Source organism: Eptatretus burgeri, chromosome 15, assembly GCF_056783735.1.
Source record: "Eptatretus burgeri isolate ZD-2024b chromosome 15, Ebu_testis_v1, whole genome shotgun sequence".
Classification (NCBI taxonomy): Eukaryota; Metazoa; Chordata; class Myxini; order Myxiniformes; family Myxinidae; genus Eptatretus; species Eptatretus burgeri.
Genome location: NC_140975.1, coordinates 4,594,034 through 4,617,894, shown reverse-complemented (window position 1 = coordinate 4,617,894; position 23,861 = coordinate 4,594,034). Strand labels below are relative to the sequence as shown.

General features: G+C 46.5%; 1 pseudogene; it reads right to left on the bottom strand.

Moving 5' to 3' along the window:
* Window positions 1-17,461: 17,461 nt before the first annotated feature.
* LOC147011356 (uncharacterized) lies at window positions 17,462-21,928 on the bottom strand (annotated as a pseudogene).
* Window positions 21,929-23,861: the final 1,933 nt, after the last annotated feature.

Genomic DNA, 23,861 nt, shown 5'->3' with positions numbered 1-23,861 from the left:
GAGGAAGGCTTCCGATCCTCTTGGTGAGCCTCGACTCGTGCCGGAGATGACTCCCCGATCGCTCTCGGGTGGAACGCGGCAGCTCCGTCGTCATCCTTCTCGGGTGGAGTCCCTGGGGGGGGGGGAACACCTGGGGAGGGGATGTCAGAGGGAGGTGTGCCAGATGGTGGTGTACCTGCGGGAGGAGTACCTGAGGGAGCCAAATGGCGAACCGACACAGTGGTCTCCCTGCCATCCGGGAGCCTGACATGAGCATACTCTGGATTAGTATCGATGAGTTCGACCCCCTCCACCATGAGTTCATACTTGCTTTGTCGTACCGGGCGTTTCATGAACACTGTTCCGGGATGGGTTAGCCAGTTGGGTACCGATTGGCCGTCAACATAACGTCGCTGGTGAGTAAACATTCGTTCGTGAGGAGTTGCATTGGTGGACGTGCAGAGCAAAGAGCGGATGGAATTCAGAGCGTCGAGAAGGGTAACCTCCCACCGCTCGGGGCCCAGTCCTCTCGATTTCAGCGCCAGAGTTACGGCTTTCCAAATAACTCCATTATATCGTTCCACCTGCCCATTACCCTGGGGGTTGTAACCCGTCGTTCGACTAGTTGCTATGCCGTGCTCTAATAGGAATTGTTTTAGCCCGGCCAACATGAAACACGGCCCTCTGTCTGAATGTATGTACGAAGGTTTCCCAAACATAGCGAAGAGGTCAGACAGACATTTCACGACAGTGCCCGAGGTCATATCCGAGCACGGAAATGCGAAAGGGAACCTTGAATACTCATCAACAATAGTGAATATGTATCTGTTGTCTGTCTCGGTCGGCAGGGGCCCTTTGAAGTCAATGTTTAGTCTCTCGAAGGGAGAAGTGGCCTTGATCAATCTGCCAGAAGCCGTGCCATAGAATCTGGGTTTTAGTTCAGCACAAACAGGGCATGAAGCATTCATTTGTTTAATATCTTCAATAGAATAGGGAAGGTTCTGTCTGCGCACGAAATGTGCCATTCTGGTTACCCCCGGGTGGCACAGAGACACATGGAGGTCTTGCAAAGCCCGACTGATTGTCGCCGAACAGTAGACCCGAGAGAAGGTGTCTGCAGCAGGGTTTTCCCTCCCGGGCCGGTAGACTATGTCGTAACTATAGCAGGCTAGGTCTATCCGCCATCTCATAATTTTTTCATTCTTAATTTTCCCGTTATTTTTCCCATCAAACATGAATGCCACGGATCGTTGGTCCGTAACGAGCGTGAAGTGGTTTCCCAGTAAATAATGTCTCCATTTACGCAGCGCTTCGACGATGGTGGACGCCTCCTTCTCTATTGCCGAGTGTCTCTGCTCGCTTCCAGAAAGAGTTCTCGAGAAGAACGCGACCGGCCGCCCAGACTGATTAAGCGTGGCAGCTATCGCGTGATCTGAAGCATCTGTTTCCACCACGAAGGGCACCGAGCTATCGATCGATAATACCACGGAATTACTGATATCATCTTTGAGGTTGTGGAAAGCTCTTACAACAGCGGCATCTGGTGGAAAGTTTTTGCAATGCACTAGGGGATGTATTTTCTCGGAGTATTGCGAAATCCATCTTGCATAGTAAGCGAACATGCCGATCACCCGGCGCATTGTCTGCAGGTCCTGAGGTGGGGGTAGCTCACGAAGTGGGCGCAATCATTCAGGATCAGGCTTAATCGTGCCGTCGGCTATTGTGTAGCCGAGAAGGTCAATTGACCTTGCCGAGAATACGCATTTCTCGTAGTTGAGAGTCAGATTATATTTTCTAGCAATGCTCAAGAATCTGTCCAGATTCATGTCATGTTCCCCCTGATCCCTACCGCACACTGTGACATTGTCCACGTAAACAAAAGTGTCTTTGAGGTTTTCATCTGAGATGATGTCGTCCATAACCCGTTGGAAGCAAGCTACTCCATTCGTGACACCGAATGGAATCCTCCTGAATTGGTAGAGGTGCCTACCTGCCTGGAATGCGGTGTAAGGTTTGTCTTCCTCTCGGATGGGAATTTGATGATAGGCGCTTCGCAAATCGATGGTGCTGAATATCTTATAATTGGCCACGCGTTCGACCATCTCGTCTATGCGCGGCAAAGGGTAGGCGTCGAGTTGGGTGAATCGATTGACCGTTTGGGAATAGTCGACAACCATTCGTTTCTTATGATTCTGGTTGGCGGTGAACAACACCTGTGCTCGCCATGGCGAATCGCTCGGTTCTATAATTCCTTCTTCCAGTAATCGCTTGGTTTCTGAGGTGATGAAATTCATATCAGCAGTGGTATATCGCCGCGATTTGATCGCTATCGGTTTACAGACCGGCGACAAGTTAGCGAACAGCTGGGGGGACGTTACCTCTGCGCTGGTCAGAGCATTTAAAATTAGACGAGGTTTGCTTCCTCCAAAGGGTATTTCGACGCTCGTGTGCTGCTTGAGGACATTATGACCCAGAATTACGTCTGCGCATAAATCACGAAGCACCAGTACCCTTACATCCCGATGCGTGTACCCTTTTACGTCCAATTCAACATTGCAGTACCCTCGTACGCGGGACTGTAGTGATGTGGCGGCCATGCATACCGTATTGTCTGTCGGGTGGATCATCCATTTCCTGCCCTTCACTAGCGAGCTGTTGACGAAACTTTCAGAGCTACCGGTATCAATCAGTGCCTCAGCCATATGCCCGTTAATTCGTACGTTGATGATAGCCTTGGATAGATTCCCCGGGGAGGCTGCAGTTAGTTTCTTTTGCGAGTAGAGAGCCGCAGAAGTGGGTTTATTTCTCCTTCGAGTAGATTTACATACCCTGGCATAATGCCCTTTCTTGTCACAATTCATGCATGTGGCATCTCTGGCGGGGCATTTGTGGCGGTGGTGTCTTTTGTACCCACAAAAGAAGCATTTACCAACCGGAGCAGTTGCTGAGGAGTTTGACGAGGTCTGGGTATCCGGCTCCTCGGGTTTTTCTCCATCCCCTGTGTCTGGCTGTGTCTGTGTCTGTGGGGTTCCTTGAGTTTCCACCGTAGCAGCGTTCATTAGCAGCATCGGTGTCCCAAATGACTCAGATTGCTGCTGAGCCGTATCCATCGCTCGAGCCTGATCGACTACCTTTTCAAGAGTGGGTTGCGCTTTCTCTAGTAAGCGTTGCCGTATGTGGGCTGATCTAAGTCTTTGGATAAATGCCTCCCGGGTCGCTTCATTTCGGTGTTCCTCGGCGTTTACGGCCCGGAAGCTGCCGTCTTTTCCCAGCTGTTTCAGAGCTTGCAGGAACTGATCGATTGTCTCCCCGGCTGCTTGCTTGCGTGTGTTGAGAAGATGTCGTATGTATACCTCGTTCTTGCGCTTCACATAGAGCGCCTGCAGCACGTCAATCGCTGCTTCGTAGGTGTCACACTCCGAGAAGAGCCTGTATACGCTGGGCGAGACATGATTCACAAGGGCGGCCAATTTGTCAGCTCCCTCTTCGATGATGGTCAGATAGTGTGAGAAGGAACGGAACCAATGCGACCATTTCATTTCTGAGTCAGTCGCGTTTGGGTCTGCGTCGAACCTCTCTGGTTTGTAGATCTTGTCCATCGTTGGTTGAGAGAGCCGAGAAAACCAAATGGAATAAATTGAAATGAAAACGAGAGATGAACCTTCAGAGTGTAGGCTTTATTCCATTTGATTGAAGCCGCTTCTACGGGCACACCAGGGAATACAGGCGCAGCAAGGAGTACATCAGCAGTAAGGTATACACGCGCAACTAATCACCGCAAAATAAATCAGTATAAGCACGGAGTCCGATATACTCTCAATTCTCACCATTCAACGAGCACCAAGTGAACCGCCGACATAAAACGACAATGCCCCTGGGACAATCACCCCCGACCGTGCCGAACCTCAGCTTTATCTCTTCTGTGCTCGAGCCGGGCAACATATGATCACACGTCACGACCTTCAATTCACCACAGACGGATTCAACACTCGGTCACTGGATCTCGACGGTTCGCAACAACAATGGTTAATAGCGAATGAAGTGAGCTTAATAGGAAATTCTCTCACGTGCACGTGAGAGAATAGGAAACAACAACAACAACACAATAGCCCTGGCCATTTGGAATCCATGTCGTGAGCAAAGACTTTTTGCTTCCGGTTGTTGTTAAACGGTGTGCGGTGTATAAACACGATTGGGTTTTATTTCTATCTTGTGAATATTACTTAACGCATGCACATGAGAGAATAGGACACAACAAAAACAACACAATACCCTGGCAATTGTGAATCCGTGTCGTTGGCTATGACCATTTTGCTTCCGTTTTTTTTTTGCTTCTGGTTTTTTTTTTGTTTCCGGTTTTTGTCATGGGGAATGATGCTTGCCGGGAGATCATGACCGGAAGTGTTTATTTATTTATTCAATTACTTTATCCCAAAGTTAATTTTAATAAAGATATCTCCCACATCATCAAAAAATAATTTTTAATCGTGATTTACGTTATTTGATCGCTGATCCCGAATCCAGGCCGAAGTAACCGGAAATTGCGTTTACAGTTGTGAACAAGTCGTAGGTAAAGTCAGAAGCGAATGTAAGAAGAATTATACGTTCGCTTCTCAGCTTTGCCTATTCCATATTATGGAATATTAAGCGTGTGATGTACTGAAATGGAAGATGCTTAGCAGGCAGACACGATGCGGAGGAACAGTCGAGCCGGGCTGTGGTGCCCAAGCACGAGCGCGAGCGTACTCTGCCCGTGGCTCTCCTTTATTGCGTATTAGCACACTCACGAGCCGGACGACTCCAGCATTACTACGACGCCTCAGACGGCGCGCACACCTTATATCCCTTGCAGATACGATGACCACCACGACCACTCCTCCCATCATCACGCCCATCATGCATCATCATCATGCCCCTCCCCGTTGGCCCGCAGACTACACCACACTCCTCCCTCCTAAAAGTATGATTATTAAATGATTACCAGCATCATAAGCATAACATAAACCTTGACATAAACAAGGCACCAAACAGCGAAGTATAATAGCACACCACATCATATAATGTGTCGATGCGAGCGAGTGGAGCAGCAAAGGCCAGGTTCCAAAGACGGAGGTGCACAAAGCACCCACCAAATTCTGACCGCGTTACCGATATGAAGCAGCAAAATGAGAAGCACAGCAGCACTACGCAGCAAAAACGCCCCAGGTGGCCCATGCTGACATGGCCCTCGCCGAGGTCGTGGCGACCTTTCGAGCCAACCTCCCCCGGCACCATCAAACGCCTCCGGCCCACTCCCCCCAGGCAGACCCGACGTAGATAAACATTCCGAGGCCGGAAGCCCGCTGTCTGGAAGCTGTGGCGCCAGCCTTGATCGACCTTGGCCGGGGGCACTGAACAGCGCCGCTGGCTGTACGCATTTAATGCTCCAAAACAACCCACGCACCCCAATCAGTTGAGACACCAACGCCCGTCCAAACGGCCTTGAACGAACACAGAGAGCTGCACTCGCAACCAGAGGTGGGGGTAACGCCGACCAGGGCACTAGTCTTGGTTCCGAGTCGACCTCCGAGACCCACACGGCAGCTAGACGGGAGCAACTCCATTTAAACCACACTGCAATCATAGGCTCGTTATAAATCACTACGAACATCACTCGAAGCATTGCAAACTCACTTTTCCGTACAGCACGGTCTTTTGATAAACCCCCAGCACATGACAAAGCAACTACCTGCGGCCTGGGGCAACTGGAGGCCAATAAACCTTCTTTATTCGCCCCCACATCACATTGATCATAATACCAACTCCATTGACTGATCTCCGCCAAATCCACTTTCACACGAGACCTGCTGGCATTTATTTCAACAACGTTAAACTGCATCACTAGAGCAAGGAAAAACACATATGCCATGAACAACAACCCACAACCCACATCACGAGTCCGTTTCTTGGTTGTCGACTCGATGTCGTGACTCGCGACTCCCTTTAACGCCACGGGCTCACCGCCACCTGTTGAAGCTGCCTGAACAACACCGACGCGCATTGCCTCACGAACACTGCCGAAGCGCGGGAATTCACCGCGAGCGAAGCGCGGGAACTCATCGCAAGAGCTGATACGGCTCTCGCCGCTCCCGAACTGCATCGACGCGGCCCCCGCCGCCAGAGCCTCGCCCTCGGTACTCGACGAAGGCCTCGAAGAGAGCACTGGCACATCTGGAGGTACGAACCGGAGATCCAGTCCGAGGTGCGCCAGCCAGTCCCGACGCAAAAGGGGGGGCCCCTCCCCTCGTACAACGAACACCGAGAGCCGGGCGCATCGATCTCGGTAGCGCACTGAGACGTCGGCCCTCGCAAGCGGTGCAATCGCTTCACCGGTGTACGTGTATAACGACAAGGCCGTCTTGACCAGGCGAATACCGCGAAGACCACGAGCCGCCTGCTCACCCATGACCGACACTGCAGCCCCGGTATCCAGGCAAAACACAGTCGGTTGGCCATTCACTTCGACCTCAACCGTGAAAGGCGTCGTCATCTCCGAACCAACGGAAAACAGACTCAACCGTGGTTGCATCTCCCGCTCCGGCTCGCCGGCATCGTCATGCCCCGGTTGCAGGCCGATCTCCAGGTCACTGGGGTCCTCCCGCACCTCGTCATCCAAGACCCCAACGGAGGCCCCCGCCATCCGACACACACGCTTCAAATGTCCCACCTTGTGACAATGCAAACACACGGTGTTCTTATACGGGCACATTTGTCGCAGGTGCGGACCCCCACACCCCCAGCAGCCGCGGAAAGCCCCTTCGCTCCAGGTGCGACCGTGCTGCGGTGCCCCTTCGCTCCCGGTGCGACCGTGCTGCGGTGCCCCTTCGCTCCTGGTGCGACCGTGCTGCGGTGCCCCTCGTCCCGCACCGCCAGGCGCGCGTGCGACCTGCGGCACTTGAGCCATCGCTCGGACTCCGGGCTGCACGACCTGCGGCACTTGTGCGGTCACCGCGTGGACCTCGGGATTAGCCGACATGCCCCAGCTGGAGCTACTCATTACGTCCTGGCCAGCAATGGCGCGGACATCCGTGAGTGTCTGCTCGACAGACGAAGCAGTCGCGACCGCCGAGTCGAATGTGATGTCGGTCAACCGCAGGATGGCTGCTACCATCTTTGCGTCTCGCAGACCAGAAATAAAACGATCTCTGAGCCGTGCCGGACGCTCCTCTGTCGTGAATTTACACGGCACAGCCGAATGCTTCACTCGTGCTACGAAGTCCGCAACGCGCTCCTCGCCACCCTTAGCGAGATGATCGAACTGGAACCGCGCGAGATGTTACGACTTCTCTGGCGCCAAGTGGGTCTTCATTTTCGCCACGATGTCCTGAAAGGATAGCACGTCATCACTGGGCCTATTTGGAGCCACCAAATCACTTAGCAGCCGGTAGTGCTCCGTTGATAGCGAGGCGAGCAAGATCGCCTTGCGTTTCTCTTCATCCTCTACATCATTCGCCCGAAAGTAGCAACTGTGGTGGCAACAAAGTAGCAACAAAGCAACGAAAGTAGCAACAAAGCGGATGATCATTTGGATGATCATTTAATCACGATTAAAAATTATTTTTTGAAAATGCGGGAGATATCTTTATTAAAATCAGTGGAGCAAATATACACCATTTCTGATATTACTTGGGTTTTCATGTCTCCGACGATGCCTTTATCTCCTGGCATGCATCATTCCCCATGACAAAAACCGGAAACAAAAAAAAACCAGGAGCAAAACAAAAACGGAAGCAAAAGGGTCATAGCCAACAACACGGATTCACAATTTGCAGGGTATTGTGTTGTTTTTGTTGTTTCCTATTCTCTCATGTGCACACGTTAAGTAATATTCACAAGAGAGAAATAAAAACCAATCGTGTTTATACACCGCACAGCGTTTAAAAACAACCGGAAGCAAAAGGTCGTAGCTAACGACACCGATTCCAAATAGCCAGGGGTATTGTGTTGTTGTTGTTGTTGTTGTTGTTGTTGTTGTTGTTGTTGTTGTTGTTGTTGTTGTTGTTGTTGTTGTTGTTGTTGTTGTTGTTGTTGTTGTTGTTGTTGTTTCCTATTCTCTCACGTGCACGCATTAAGTATTAAGCTCACTTCGTTCGCTATCACTGAAAAGCTGAGTATCTTTTCTGTATTTACTTTGCAATAACAGCAGTGAAAGGAAAATGTTTTTACGGCCTTATAATTTTAAAGCTGTAACTGGTTCATTCAGTCAGGGAAATGCACACATCGTTGGCGATAATGCTGGAAAGCAGTGTACTGCTAATTCTTTTCTCGTAAGTGTTTATTACCCTGACGTTTGACTCTGTCAATAGGAGAGGGCTTTTCAAATTTTCTCCTCCTCATCCTCCTCACATATCAGTAACCAATCACAGCTCGAGCGCTTCAGAGCTCCTGTCAATCATAGAATTAGGCCACGCCCAGGCACGTTGTCCGTTTAAACAGTCACACACACACCAAGGACGTGTCTTCGTTAAGATATGGATAGATTTGTGTTTCTGTCTTCTTTAACTGCTATGTCGCCTTACATTGTGTATTCAATCTGACAGGAATTTGTATCTACATTTATTTTATCGAAGAAATCGACGTCGTGACAAACAAGGGGCGGTGGTCGGGCATAGTCGCCATCTTGTATCGTCTGGTGATCGGCTTTGTAAGTATCAACATTTGGTAATCATCTTTCATTCATCGTCGCGGTCATTCATGGTATTGAGCTTGTTTCTATTTTGCTTATGCCTGGTGTTGGCGTAATGGTTTGGGTGTTGGGCTTGGGATCCGAGGCTCCCGAGTTCATATCCTGCTCAGCTGTTGAATTAATACCAGCTGGGGTTAATTGGGCAAGTCATCCTTCCAAGATCAGCAAAATGGGTGCCAGCTTGCTGGTATACTGTGTTTGGGTGGTGACCTGTCCAGGATTGTGCCCAATGGCCAGGGAGACTGCTGAAGCAGCACCAACGCTCTGCGCAGAGTGTGGTCCCAATGTCCTCCTCCTCCTATTTTGCTTGGATTTGCATGGACGTGTTGTCTGATTGCTCTCACGTGTGCATGTTATCCTTTGGGTGATGATGAGGAATGCCTCACCTGAAAGAAAACTCGAACACTTGCTTTTTGTCTTCTTTAGTGTGTGTGTGTGTGTGTGTGTGTGTGTGTGTGTGTGTGTGTGTGTGTGTGTGTGTGTGTGTGTGTGTGTGTGTGTGTGTGTGTGTGTGTGTGTGTGTGTGTGTGTGTGTGTGTGTGTATAGAACAGGACATACAGTGTCAGGACACTGCTCGATGTCGCTATCCTCAGCTGGAACCCATGTATCATCACTGTTTCAGGGCCGACTCCAGTACAGCTCCTCATGGGCGGCCCCAGCAGTGTTACACACGCACCACCAAGCGACATCAGCCCACATGCTCACCACCAGATATCATTGACCAGATATAGATCCCCACAGACCTGCCTTTACATGTGAATGGAATCACTGCACTCGCCTCTGCCTCCAAATCCACAATGAGGCTATCTCTGCTGCCTCCTGTAATTGCGTCACAGTATTCTTGACTTGCTTTGATGACGCTCCAATCATCTTGAGGTACTTCAGCATAGACTTTGCCACAAAACCCCCTACAACCCACTTCCACTGGTCACACATCTTTCATATGCCCATTCCATATTTCCTTCCCATGCTACTGTCAGCTCAACGATGATAACCCTTTTTACCACATCAGACCAAATAATTAAATCAGGTCTTTGTTGGATGACTGCAATATGAGATGGGAACCTCAATGCTCTGTCCAAATCTGCATCTAACTGCCAGCCCACCCCTGGCTTCAAAATGCATGCTGCCCCCTTGATGTTACTTCACCTTACTTTCTCACCCTCCTTTATGAACGTGATAATGGTCTTCTTTTATGTCTGATTTGTTTGCCTCATCACATAGCCTTTTCGTAACCTCGACAATCACTCGCAAAACCTTGTTATGTCGCCAGGTATACCTGGCTCAATATTTTGGGCAACTAGACAGTACATGCTTTGATGTCTCTCTTCTACCACATTTGGCACATTCTACTGACTCAGCCAATTTCCATTTTGCCAGATTCACCGCAGTTGGCATCTGGTCACACATTGATTTAAGTGCAAAGATTAGTCGCTGTGGCTCCATCTTCCGCAGTGATGTCCAGCTGACCACCTTCTGCATAACCATCTCCCATGCTGTCCATGCTCCTTGCTGAGGTTGACTTTCAGCTTGAACCGTTCTTCTCTCCTCTTCCATCCATTTAATCTCTTCGATAACCATCTCTCGTCTCCCACCTGCACTCACTTGTGGCCACCGTTTCTGTTCTTTCCAACCAAATCCTTTCTTATCTTTCTGCACTGCCCCAATGATTTCCTTCATTTGCAACCCACTCTCCACATCTTCAACCATCCTCTGAACATCCCACTTAGTTCCCATTCTTATCTTTGGCCCCATTTCACTGATCACTGGGTCTTTTGAATCTCGAAGCATCATTTAGAATCTGGCTTTCCCAATCTTGTATTCTTCAGCTGGTGACTTAAATGGCAGCTTTATCTTAGAACTTCTGCTGTATAACACCAAACTAGCTAACATTTTTAGCAAACCAAACCATTTCTGCATGTATGAATTTACCATCTTCTCCATCCTCTCCACTCTTGTTAGAGCAATCTCATATATTTGGAGAGGCCATAAGACACGAAGCGACAACCCAAATTGATAGAAGTGTAGAACGAGCTTGTTCTCAAACCGTCAGCCTTTAAAAAATAATTAATTACTTTATTGCTCAGGGTGCTGTCTTTTACCAAAATGAATCCTGAACTGCAAATCTTCTGGTGTGTGTGTGTGTGTGTGTGTGTGTGTGTGTGTGTGTGTGTGTGTGTGTGTGTGTGTGTGTGTGTGTGTGTGTGTGTGTGTGTGTGTGTGTGTGTGTGTGTGTGTGTATATATATATGTGTGTGTGTATATATATATACATATATACACACACATATATATGAGGTGTGTTCAAAAAGTATCCGACCTTTGTTCATAAAAAATACTCGTATCCAGAAACAACAAACTTACACTAATCTCCTTCAAAGTAGTCCCCTTGGGCTGCCACACACTTCTCGCAACGGTTCTGCCACTGTCGGAAGCAGCGCTGGAACGCCTCTTTTGGGATGGCGTGCAGCTGGTCCGTCACATTCCGCATGATGTCTTCTCTGGACTGAAATCTGGTCCCTTTCAGGGGCATTTTCAGCTTGGGGAAAAGCCAGAAGTCACACGGAGCTATGTCAGGAGAGTAGGGAGCCTGACGAAGCACAGGTGTGTTGTGTTTTGCCAGGAAACTCTGTATCAAATGTGAAGAATGGGCAGGTGCGTTATCTTGATGGAGCTGCCAATTGACCGCTGCCCACAGGTCCGGCTGTTTGCGTCGCACAGTGTCACAAAGGCGACGCAGTACCTCGCAGTACCTCTTGGTAGTACTCTTTGGTGATGGTTGTGCCATGTGGTGTGTACTCGTGATGAACCACGCCACTGGAGTCGAAGAAGACGGTCAGCATGACTTTGACATTGCTGCGGACCTTCCTTGCTTTTTTTGGCCTCGGGGATGTTGGATGCTTCCATTGTGATGACTGCAACTTGGTTTCTGGGTCGTACCCATAAACCCAGGTCTCATCGCCAGTGATCACTGTGTTGAAGTTGGGATCACTGTTCACAGTCTCCAGCATGTCCTGTGTGATCTCCAAACGGAGTTGCTTCTGCTCGATCGTTAGCAGCTTTGGCACGAACTTCGCTGAGATTCTCCTTAAGCCCAAATCCTCAGTCACAATGGAATGAACGGTTCCAATGCTGACGCCCGCCTCGTCTGCAAGTTCTCTGATAGTGATTCGACGATCCTGCATCAGCAGGGTCCTCACTTGGTCAATGACTATCTCATTTCAGGATGTTGAGGGCCTACCAGAACATGCTTCACTTTCCCCTGATCTTTTTTAATCAGGACCATCTTTGAAGCGGTTGTACCACTTATCTGTGTGGTGCCCATTGCTTCATTCCCGAAGGCCTGTTGAATCTTACCGATCGTTTCCACTTGGGAATCGCCAAGCTTTACACAAAATTTGATGCAGTGGCGTTGTTCAAGTTTTTCCGCCATTTTGTCAAAAACAAAAATCCGACGGCGCTCACTTACACTTCCTCACTCATCGGCGATCTGTCGGCGACTGACAGCTTCTGCAGGCGGGAAAATATTCACGCATACGAATTAGGATCGTCTACATACGTGCACCAAACCACGCCTCCCGAGCTTCATTTGTTTACGCACGAAAAATTAAGGTTGGATAATTTTTGATCACACCTCGTATATACACACACACACACACACACACACACACACACACACACACACACACACACACACACACACACACACACACACACACACACACACACACACACACACACACACACACACACACACACACACACACACACACACACACACACACACACACACACACACACACACACACATATTAACAAGCCGGTAGGCGGCGATGGGTCGCCGAGCATGGAAACTATAAGATATAGAGCAAAATGGATGCCATATCGTGGATAGGGAATCGCCTTAAGATTATGCATATCAAATCTTATCCAGTTCCAAATACTGATAATATAATCCATTTTAATGAAAAGTACCAAAAATGCGGTTTGAAATCGGAAATCCCCAAAGTTCGAAGGGGTGCTGTGGGTGAACAAAGATATAAATCGAAAATCCGGCTCGATCGTTTGTGCACAATGTATTCCAGACGATTAGTGTGAATTTTCATGACCATCCGACCATAACCTGAGGAGGAGTAGCATTTGGTGCGAAGGCACCTCCAGCTCTCGCATATTATCGATTTTTGCACCAATTGACCTTTGACCGCTGACCTAAGCGAAATCGGTCAATATGTCCTGAGGCAAAGTTGTAGTACTCATTGGGTACCATGAACCTGCAAAGTTTCATTCGTATCGATGCACTCACTTGGTCGCTCGGGCGTGAACGGTACCGATTTTTGAAGGTTTTTCGGTTGCTGCTCGGGAACCAAAGCGTCTCTAGCAACCATCACAATTTCCAAAGCACTACGTCATAAGATGTAAGCTACCACCCGAGTTGGTCAAAATCGGCCCACATTTACTACCAATTATGCTGACGACAAACGAACAAACATCCAAACAAACAGACAGAATTACTGATAATAAGGGTCACCTATTTTGGCGACCCTATATATATGTATATATATATATATGTATGTATATATATATATATATATATATATATATATGTATGTATATATATATATATATATATATATATATATATTTTTTTTTTTACAGCCATTTTTCCCTGCTGTGCAGTGGTTTGGCTTTTTCTTGAGGCAATGTTTTGTGGCCGGATGCCCTTCCTGACGCCAACCCTGGTCGCCTCTTCCGACACACAGGGATATGGTACACCTATTCTAACCGGGGCATAAACCGGGACCAGTACACTGGCACTCATTTCGCCGACCTCGGAAGGATGACAGGCTGAGTCAACCCCCTGGTGTTAATTCAGCAGCCAACGGGGCTTGAACTCAGGACCCTTGGATCCCAAGCCGCCACCCTAACCACGAAGCCAACACCAGGCTTACACACACACACACACACACACACATACACATACACATACACATACACATACACATACACATACACATACACATACACATACACATACACATACACATACACATACACATACACATACACATACACATACACATACTAGCAGGGATACTCAGCATTGCCAGGCAACGTCGGGTACCTCTTCCCACCCCACCCCTTCGCCTGCCTCCTCCTCCATCCCTTAAGGAACAAATTCATCGATATGGCTGAAATAATGATTCTATAGATGTTTATCCTCGTTGCCATGTCATGAATCTGGGGGGTGTTCAGTTACTAAGTTTCTTGGAATGCGCTTGCCAAGTGGCTTAAGCACCCCATGAGAAAGCGTTGATAAGGAACGGCTGGCTTGGCAAGCGCTAGCTAACTGCGTGATAACACATCAGTGGACATCTCAGCAGCATGCAGTACATGAGTATTTTCGTTGTAATGAAAATGTACATTGTTCAGACCGACACATCCTCTCACAGACACGAATTCAGCTTTATGTATTAGATTAGGCGACAGTGAGACACCTCGCACGAAACTGCCATGTATGCATATTTCCTACTTTTGGTCATATATTCTTCTTCTCCTCAGCAAATAAACTTTCCACCCTCTATCCTCTATCATCTATCACATAATGTTTCCATGAGTTTTAGGATGTCATAAAAAAGGCTCCAATTATTAATGCATTCCTCCTTTTGTGGATATCGCTGCATGATGACGTCATGTGTAGGTCAGGTCAGGTATGGGAGCATGTGCCAGAACAGCGCGTCGCTGCGTCCACTTTCCGCCGGTACTCCAGGGGCCTCCGTCTGGCCATCCCCCAGGCAGATGCCAGGCCCATCCCCATCTCCTTGAGATGATGGTCAACCTGCTGCAACCATGAGGCACGTGGTCGGCCCACTGGCCTCCTCCACTCATGAGACTTGCTGAGATGAGACATGAGACTCCACTCACTCATGAGACTCCCTTGCTGAGAGAATCTGGTGAGCAGGAACAGGAATGTGTAGGAACGTCTTTTTTTTTTTTTCAAACTTCCCACGCAAGCAAACACGCAGGGCCGGCGCCAGACTATTTTGCGCCCTCGGCAAGGCCAGCTACTTGCATCCCCCCCCCCCCAAAAAAAAAATTGCCAACTTTGATTTTTAAAAACATGTTTTGTCGAAGAAATAAAAAGCACAAAACTTGAAACAGCTAAATTTATTTTACCACAATATTTTGCTTCCAGTCAGACTGAGAAACAAACAAAAAACAGACAAATAGAGTTAACAAGCCGGTAGGCGACGAGGGATTCGCTAGGATCGAAGTGGTGGATACGATGCTTTTCATTCTGACCGATTCACCGACGAAGATTCATTGCCAAGACGTATTGGTTCACATACAATTGTTCCTCTGCCTGGCAAGATTTTTCCTATTCCACATTTTGCCAACTGGCACTCATAAAAAATGACGGTAAATAGACACCCTATTTTTGAAGTTCTACCATTTGAAAAATAATCGGTTTGCTGGTTTGTGCTGTGGACCCTCGTGTTGCAGACACACACACACACACACACACACACACACACACACACACACACACACACACACACACACACACACACACACACACACAGACGGAAAACCCGATAAACTTCTCTCAATGCTCTTGTTTGACCACACCTCCTGAGCCACACAATATTTTTTCATAAGCCACTCCCACTTTCCTACGCCACATCCACTTTCCCTAAACTCCGCCCACTTTCCTAAGCCCCTCATAAAAAAATGACGGTAAATAGACACCCGATTTTTGAAGGACTACCATTTGAAAAATAAAACCTCAATCAAAAATCGGCTCGAGTAAAATTTTCTAAATATCTCGAAGTGTTTAATTCCGAAGTCTCGCTTCTCTACATTCAAAACTGAAGGACAAGTATTGAAAATACTGTACGCGGTTTTTCAGCCGCTGCACAGCAACGGGTGGTTGCTCGGCAACGAAATTCAAACGCGCACATTCCCAGACCATATGGCACCTGTTGGCAAAGTTTCATCGAAGTTGGTTCATGCTGTGGAGCCTCGCGTTGCAGACACACTACACACAGACAGACAGACAGACAGACAGACGGAAAACCCGACAATAAGGGATATCGAGCATATATAGCGAATCCAAAAACGTCTCATAAAAGTTTCAATTTCAGACACATCAAAATCTCACTTTGTGTGCCTTTTCCTTTGCAAATTTTGTCACCAATTCAACCAGATCAAGTGCTGATGCTTGGGCATGTTCAACTGATATACAGTACAGGGTGCCCCACAGAAAACCAGGAAATTTGGTACAGTTTATTTAAAATGTAAAACAAAGATACACTTTATTTTCAAACAAACATTAGATGTAGTGTTCAAAGTGCTTTCCGTGGGCCGCTGAGCAATGGCGTAGACAGTTTAACCAATTTCCAGTCGCCCTTTGGATAACTTCAAGCGGGATATTGTTCCAAGCTTCCGTCAACACAGTTTTCACGGATTGAATGTCCGTGACCTTTCTCCTCTGTAGTTGAAGTTGATGTAACAGTACACCCCAAATGCTAAAATCCATTACGTTGAGGTCTGGACTTTTGGATGGCCATTGGTTAGGTTCAATAAAGTCAGGAGTATTGTTTCTGAGCCAGGCAACAGTGTCCATGGCTGTGTGAGCCTTTGCTCCATCCTGTTGCCATGCCCATTCATCTCCTCCCATTACTTGGTTTATGTCATGGAACATTTGGGTGCACATTTCATCTCTATACATGAGCTGATTCACTGTTTATTTTTTCTTTCTTCTGTACGACGGAAGATGTTCTTGTCCAGCAGAATCCCCTTCAACAAATCGCAACTCTGTTTTACCATGCCAGGAGACTGCACCGTAGCACATGATTGAAGGCTGTTGTTTATCAATCTCCACCAGCAGATCATCCTCAGAAATGTTTGTTTTAACCTGTACAGCATGATAAATGCGATCATTCTGATGGTTGAGAGGTGCATGAAGACTGAAACTTGCTTCATTGGAAAACCACACCTGCTTCCACTTCTCGTGTCCTTCAAAACGATTTATCAATGCCTGACATTTTTGTTCTCATGCTTGTTGATGTGTTTTTGTAAGACTATTGCATTTAATTCTTCTATAGCACTTTAAGTCAGATTTTTGAAGAATGCGAAAGACTGTCCCTTTTGATAACTGTAGCTCCCGGCAGATTTCACGTTGATTGGAATGTCTTGGTGGTGTGACAGCAAGATCCAGCACAGCCCGTATGGTAGGTGAATCAATTTTCTTGGTTTTGCCAGATCCACCTCTATGCACTTTGGCAGCAGGTGACCCTTCCCTTTTAAGTACAGCTGCAACACCTGTAAACTGATTTTTAGTTATCGAATTAAAAAAACTCCGGCAAAATTTCATGGCATTTCTTCAGTCCCCAAGTTGGATGTTCTTTCTTAAAGAGAACAATCACCTCACGTTGAAAATTTGATAACTGCTGCATTCTGAAATAAATAAATAAAACGGTTAGAAAATTTACATGTTAGTTTATTGATATGGCAAAATAAATCTCAAATTTCCTGGTTTTCTGTGGGGCACCCTGTAGTTGCCAAGCCAACTTGTCTCTTTTCCAACATTGTAGAGCGTATATAAGTTTTTATAAGTTTGAGCTTTGAGAAACTATGTTCACCACCTGCCACTGATAATGGAAGTGTGCGAAGGATCCTTAGAGCAACGGAAACATTAGGCACATTATCTCGGAGTTTTTATTGTCGTAGGAAGAGAAGTACTTCTTGTGACGGTATTTACTTTGGAAGTCTTCGAGCTATTGCTACAAGTTCGCAACACAGATCTTCAGCATCAATATCTTTGTTTCCATTATGCATCAATGATTTTTCCAAATTCTTGCAGTCCTGAAGTACATCTTCAGTAGATTTTTTATTTTGACTGTATCTATCATACAGGAAGCCAAATCGTGAATTATATTGTTGTAGCTGTTGGAATCTCTCTTCATCAGATTGTATGGTCATGTCTAACACAGCATAGTAGAAACCTACTTTGAATTTCAGCTTTGGATCTTGAGGTGCCTCTTCTTGGGCCTTGTACTCAAACGGCCGTTGCTTTCTCCTGTTTCTAACTTGTTCTTCTGTCTCAAAGTTTGGGAGTATCTCTAGTTCCTTTGCAATCTCAGTAACATCTGTCAAAACTTGTTGAAAACACTCATCACATCTGCAGTCTACAAGATAATTCTTAGTCGCTTGCAATTGTCTTGCAGCTGAATCTAAATCGGCTTCCTTATTTTGTAGTAGCTTGCTTGTAAGATTGACTTCACAAAGGATGTTGAACCATGTAACAAGGGCTATCACAAACTTGAACTTATTAATTGCACCAGCAAGGGCCTTAGCTTCAATTCGGGAAGTATTTCCAGATGAACTTGTAAGGCTTGTATCATCAAATATCTCTATTAAAGCATCATACATATTGTTGCGAATTCGCACCCGCCGGTGTTCCCACGGCCGCGTCACTCGAATCGTGGTACGTCGCCCACCAGACGGACAATTCTGTCATGACCCTCTCGGAACAACGCCGGGAGCTAGTCACGGGTGGGGCTTTAACCCCACCATGACCGTGCCAATTGCCCACCCGCGCAGGATAGGGTTGCTCGCCAAATTCGATCTACCTAAGTACCTGTGCGGATGGTTGACCGGGCGATCGTACCACGCCACAGGCCGACTCCGGACACGAACCGCTTAAGCGGTCCGTTCAGTGCTTCAGTGATAACCGAGCGGTGTTATCGTCGGCCTTGACGGTTCTGATTAATTACTGGGATGTTGCACCCACTACGAACCCCTTTCCGTGATGCAAGATGGAGGGTCAATAGAGAAAAGACAAAGCGAAACGGGCACAGTTCAACAAGCAAGCATTTTATTCACACGCACACACAGACAAGCACGTAAGGCACGTATTTACAGCCATACACAATCAAAATGCACATAAAGCAATTAAAACAAAAGAAACGATGCAGAGCTACAACCGAATACGTGTACACACGGCAACACTTAAACAGTTCTGCTTTACAAGACACGGCGCCACAAGATCCATACAAAAACCCCAAAGAAAAGAAAGAAGTCGCGACTTCCCTTTGGCTGGTGAGTCCCTCTCCTGCGACCGTCAGCGTGGTCGCGCCCGGCCCCGACCTCTCTCGCGGCCGGCGAACCCTCTCCGGCACTCCCCGTCTGGACGCACAGGTCCATCTCGCAACGGGCGCTGCCACGTCTCCCATCCGTGCCTTCGTGACAGGGCCGCTCGCCAAGGCGCGGGCACAGGACCTCTTCCTGAAGACCAACTCTCCACAAAAACCAACCGAACCACCAGCCAAGACGAAGAGGAAGAAAAAGCGCTCCTTGCGCCTGCCCGTGTCCGTCTTTTATCGCCCGGGGCTCCGCTCTTCGCCCCGCCCCGTTCTCGGCTCCACCTTACTTCGAGAGGGTTCCCGAAAAGGGCATTCCCTCACGCTTTCCCTCCACCCTGCTCCGTCCGGGGGCCGAGGGAGTCAGTTTTTGGCTCGGAGCCAGAGAATTATTCCCCCAAAAAGAGGCCCCACCTTTACATGACCTCTGACCTTTGACCTGCATCGCTCTTCCTCCACTCCAAAGCGCGGGAAAAAAACAGGCGGGAAAAGGCCACCGAGCATCCTTGTTGGTTTTTGTTTGTTCCTCCGCAGAGATCGTAACCGCACGGAGCCTGTTGAATGGCGAGTGGCGAAGATGTGGTAGCGTAGATGGTGGAGGTGGCGTGGTTGGTGCTGCGATGGGGATGGCGTGGTTGTTGAAATGTTGTGTGTTTGAAATAAAAGATAGAAAAAGAAAAACGCCCAACTCAAAGGATCGCAGCCCGAATGGATCACATAAATTCCCTTTATACAACGGGTTTGGGCTAGCTACACATGTACTTAGAGATATCTCACCTACGGGCCCTTTATGGTGTAATGCGAATTTCCACAGCCGTAACAATGTTACCAAGATGATATCTCTGGTTTCAAAGCATCGATCCGACTCTCCCATCTTGTGTCACTCAATGGCTTAACAGTTATGCCGAAGTCTGATATATGGCTGGTTATAATTTGCCAACGCTTAGTCGATGTTGAGAAATAATTATAGATCTGTTGAACCAAACTGAAGAAAGTAGTTGCTTCCAGACAACACCAAGTAGCATCATTGACTTCCAACTTTAAAGAAGTAGCATTGCAGGGCACATAAAAGACACGTGGGTTTATTTCCAGGACTCTCTTTCGTACGCCATTTTATTTGCCTTTCATGTTCCTCCCATTATCGTAACCTTGACCACGTAGATTTTCAATTGGTAATCCCATTTGCTCAAGCTGTTCAAGAAGAGTTTCTGCTATAAAGGCTCCTTTCGTGGAACAAATCCCAAGAAATGTTCTTTTATGATAACTTCAGACTCAGATATCTCCTATGATGGTTTGATTACATCAACAAATTGTACAATCATTGTCATTTGCTCAATATAACTAACATGAGGTGTGCAGTCCAGAATAATTGAATAGTATTTGGCTGAGTTTGTATGTGTTAAATTTTGCTGCTTTATAGCACTGGCTTGAAGCTGTATAAGCTCATTTTGGATATCTTTTCCCAGGTAGTGAACCATTGTTTCTTGATCTTTAACTCTCCGCAAATGTTCATTCATGATGGGATCAAAAAGGGCTAGATATTCTACAAGTTTCAAAAAATTTCCATTGCTAGCACTGTACAACTTTTCATTTGTACCGCGGAATGACAAGAATTGCATGCCAAGAACTCTTACATAACCAATCAAGCATTACAAGATTTGTCACCAATATTGTTCTTCTTGCCTAATTTTCTGCTGGTTAATAGCATCAATTGTTTCTCCTTTTAGATAAGCGCAATTCAAGTTCATGCCAGGCTTGATAGTTTTCTAGATGGTCAGTATTCCTCTCGTGTGAAGAAAGAATTGCTCCAATGTTCTTCCAGTCTTTTGAACCTGTTTCTTGTAGGGATGATGCACTATTTCTTTGGCTGAACAACTTGCAGCAAAGACAAAAAATCACATCTTTTGAGGTTGAATATATCAACCATTGACAGCACATTTCTTCACCATTTGTCAGTCTCCTCTTGTAGTGTATACAGCAATGCCAACCCTCCCGATTTCATCGGGAGGCTTCCGAAAATTCACCCAAACTCCCGCCCTTACGATCACTATCCTTATCCTCCCGAAATTTTGATATTTTTGCACTGTTCACTAATCAGAATGTACTAGTATGAGAATTGAATGAAAAGCATCGTCTGCTACGTATAGCATGTGGTAACTCCATAACGTTCGCTGCTACCAAATTGTACGTAAAAAATTGCAAATTCAAATGAGGAGCAGCGAAACATTGGGTCTGGATCTCGCTTATGCGATCATGCACTGAGATTTAGTGCATGCGGTATGTGTGCAATACAGTGCATGCGGTATGTATGCACAGTGTATATGCATGCGATACGCTCACTGCATGCAGCTGGGCCCCGTACCAGCCCGGCTGTCGCGACCACCGTGCGGTGTTTAACAGCCGCTAGAGTTCTACGAGTCGCGCTGCAGCTGTGGAACATCGACTTCGAAGTTACCGATGATTCAAGCCCTCGATGTTGATTACGAAATGGCAGAAAAGAAGCTTACGAAGACCAAGAAATGGTCTCAGAAGTACAAGACCGAATACAGTCTCCAATACCCGTGTATTCGAAAGTCTGAAAGAGGAATTCATCATGCGTATTGTACAGTATGCAGCGTTGATATTTCAGTTGAGCACGGAGGTCGCGATGATATTCGGAAGCACGTTGGAAGCAAACGGCACACAGACATTGCAAAGGAGAGATCTTCGAGCACGAGTACCGGTACACTTCTGAATTATTTCACCAAACAAGGGACAAGCGAGGAAGAGGATGTTACCCAAGCGGAACTTCTCTTTAGTGGATTTATTGTGGAACATAACTTGCCCATATCAGTCTCAGATCATGCTGGACCTCTATTTCAAAAGATGTTTCCAGATTCAAAAGTTGCTTCAAAGTATGGATGTGCAAGAACAAAAACTTGCAAGATGTGCAAGAACAAAACAAAAAACAAAACAAAAAAACAAGAACAAAAAGCAAGAAAAAAAAAAAAAAAAAAAAAAAAAAACAAGAACAAAGAAGAAAAAAAGAACACTGGTCAACAATTTTTTACTTTCTGAATGTTGTCTAGATTTCTACAAGTGAATTAGGGTATTCTGGCACTGCTGAATCAGGAAATGGCATCCGTTTCTCTCCATCAGGTCAGGTTTTTGTGCTAAGTTGATTTGAAAAAATCAGATCTTGTGACAAAATCAATTACATTTTTGTGGCATTATCAGCTGATTTTTGTCAACACATCATCCAAAACATGTTTTTAAGAAAAAAAAAATGTTTTGCCAACAACATTTATTGATTACATGATAGAAACATCGATTACTGTCATCTGAATGGTGGGCATTGATAAAGGTAAGTGCAAGTAAATTGCATGTTGCGTCACCACTGTTCAAACTTCAGGGCTTGAACTTCCGTTTCTTCGAACTCCTGGAATGTTCAGCGGCAGGGAGGTCTCTCTTCAGATTCCAACAGTAGTCAGCCATCATGACTGTGTCCCAGCGACCCTGATACCTGGTCTCCATCTCCTTCATGTCCTGATGGAATCTCTCCCCCTGCTCGTCACTCATTGAACCCAGGTTCTCAGGAAACCGGTTCATATGTGAAAATAGGTAGTGCATCTTGATGCTCATGTTGCAGCCCAGGTTTCTGAAAGCAGTCAGCATGTTGTTGACAAGTTCTGCGTAGTTTCTGGCCTTATTGTTGCCAAGAAAGTTCTTCACTACCAAAACAAATGTCTTCCACGCTTCCAGTTCCACTTCGTTCATTGAGTTTTTGAACTCTGGATCTCTGATGAGCTGACGGATCTGAGAACCATCAAAGATGCCAACTTTCAACTTCTCCATGGTCAATCCTGGAAAAGCCTGGCACAAGTAAGTGAAGCAGTCACCATCTTTGTCCAGAGCCTTGGTGAACTGCTTGATTAAGCCGAGCTTGATGTGCAGCGGTGGGAAGAGTATTCTGTCTCTGTCCACCAGAGGGTCGTTGATGACGTTCCTTTCTTTGCATGGCACCAATTCCTCCCGCACAGGCCAGTCCTTCTTCGTGTAATGCTGAGCACGGTCCCTACTATCCCACATGCACAGAAAACATGGGTACTTGGTGAAGCCAGACTGTTGTCCCAACAAAAAGTTCACCATCTTCAGGTCAACACAAATAAACCACTTATGCTGATCATAACCAATTTTCTCCAGCACGTACTTCACCGCTTCATACTTCTCCTTCAGTGTAGTCGAGTGAGCGATGGGTACAGAGGCAAACTGGTTGCCGTTGTGTAGCAGAACACATTTCAGTGATCGCTTGCTGCTGTCAATGAACAGTCTCCAATCTTTGGGTTCGTACTGTGGCACTCCAAGCTTGAGCAGAAGCGCATGTCATAAATTGGTGCATGTAGGTATTGTACATTCTTCAGAGTTCGTTATTTCAAGAAATACAACTTTTTTGTATCACATTATTACAAAATCTGCCCCATTAACTTTAGTTTTGATCCACGAACTTTATGCTTTGCCTCACCAATTTTTGGAAGATTTTGAGGTTTTATGACTTCAAACTGATCCCTTTTCGACATAATCACCTAGAACTATCGTACCTGAATACTTCTTGTCATTAAAATAATTATTTCCAATTAAAACAATTATTTGACATGACATTTTAGCCCCAGCAAGTTCTTGTAAAATGGTCCACACATGTGTACATGTGAACAAAAATGTAAAAAACGAGATGTGGCCATATCTCAAAAACTTGACCTGATTGAACAAAACTAATGTGAGTTTTGGATTCAGCGCATCAGATTCGTCCAAATCAGCTTAAAAAATGCAGACAACAAATTTGTTGTTGACCAGTGTAATTGGTGAGTTGTCAAATGTTACTGCTTCATCTATTGCCGATATTGCTAGACTAGCTCCATTTAGCCTAGCTACAGACGGTAGCAATGACAGTGGTGAGGCCCAGCTATATCCTGTCCTGATTTCGTACTATGACAACAGTGCTGGGATTGTGAAGCAAGGTTTGCTAAGTTTGCCTGCGT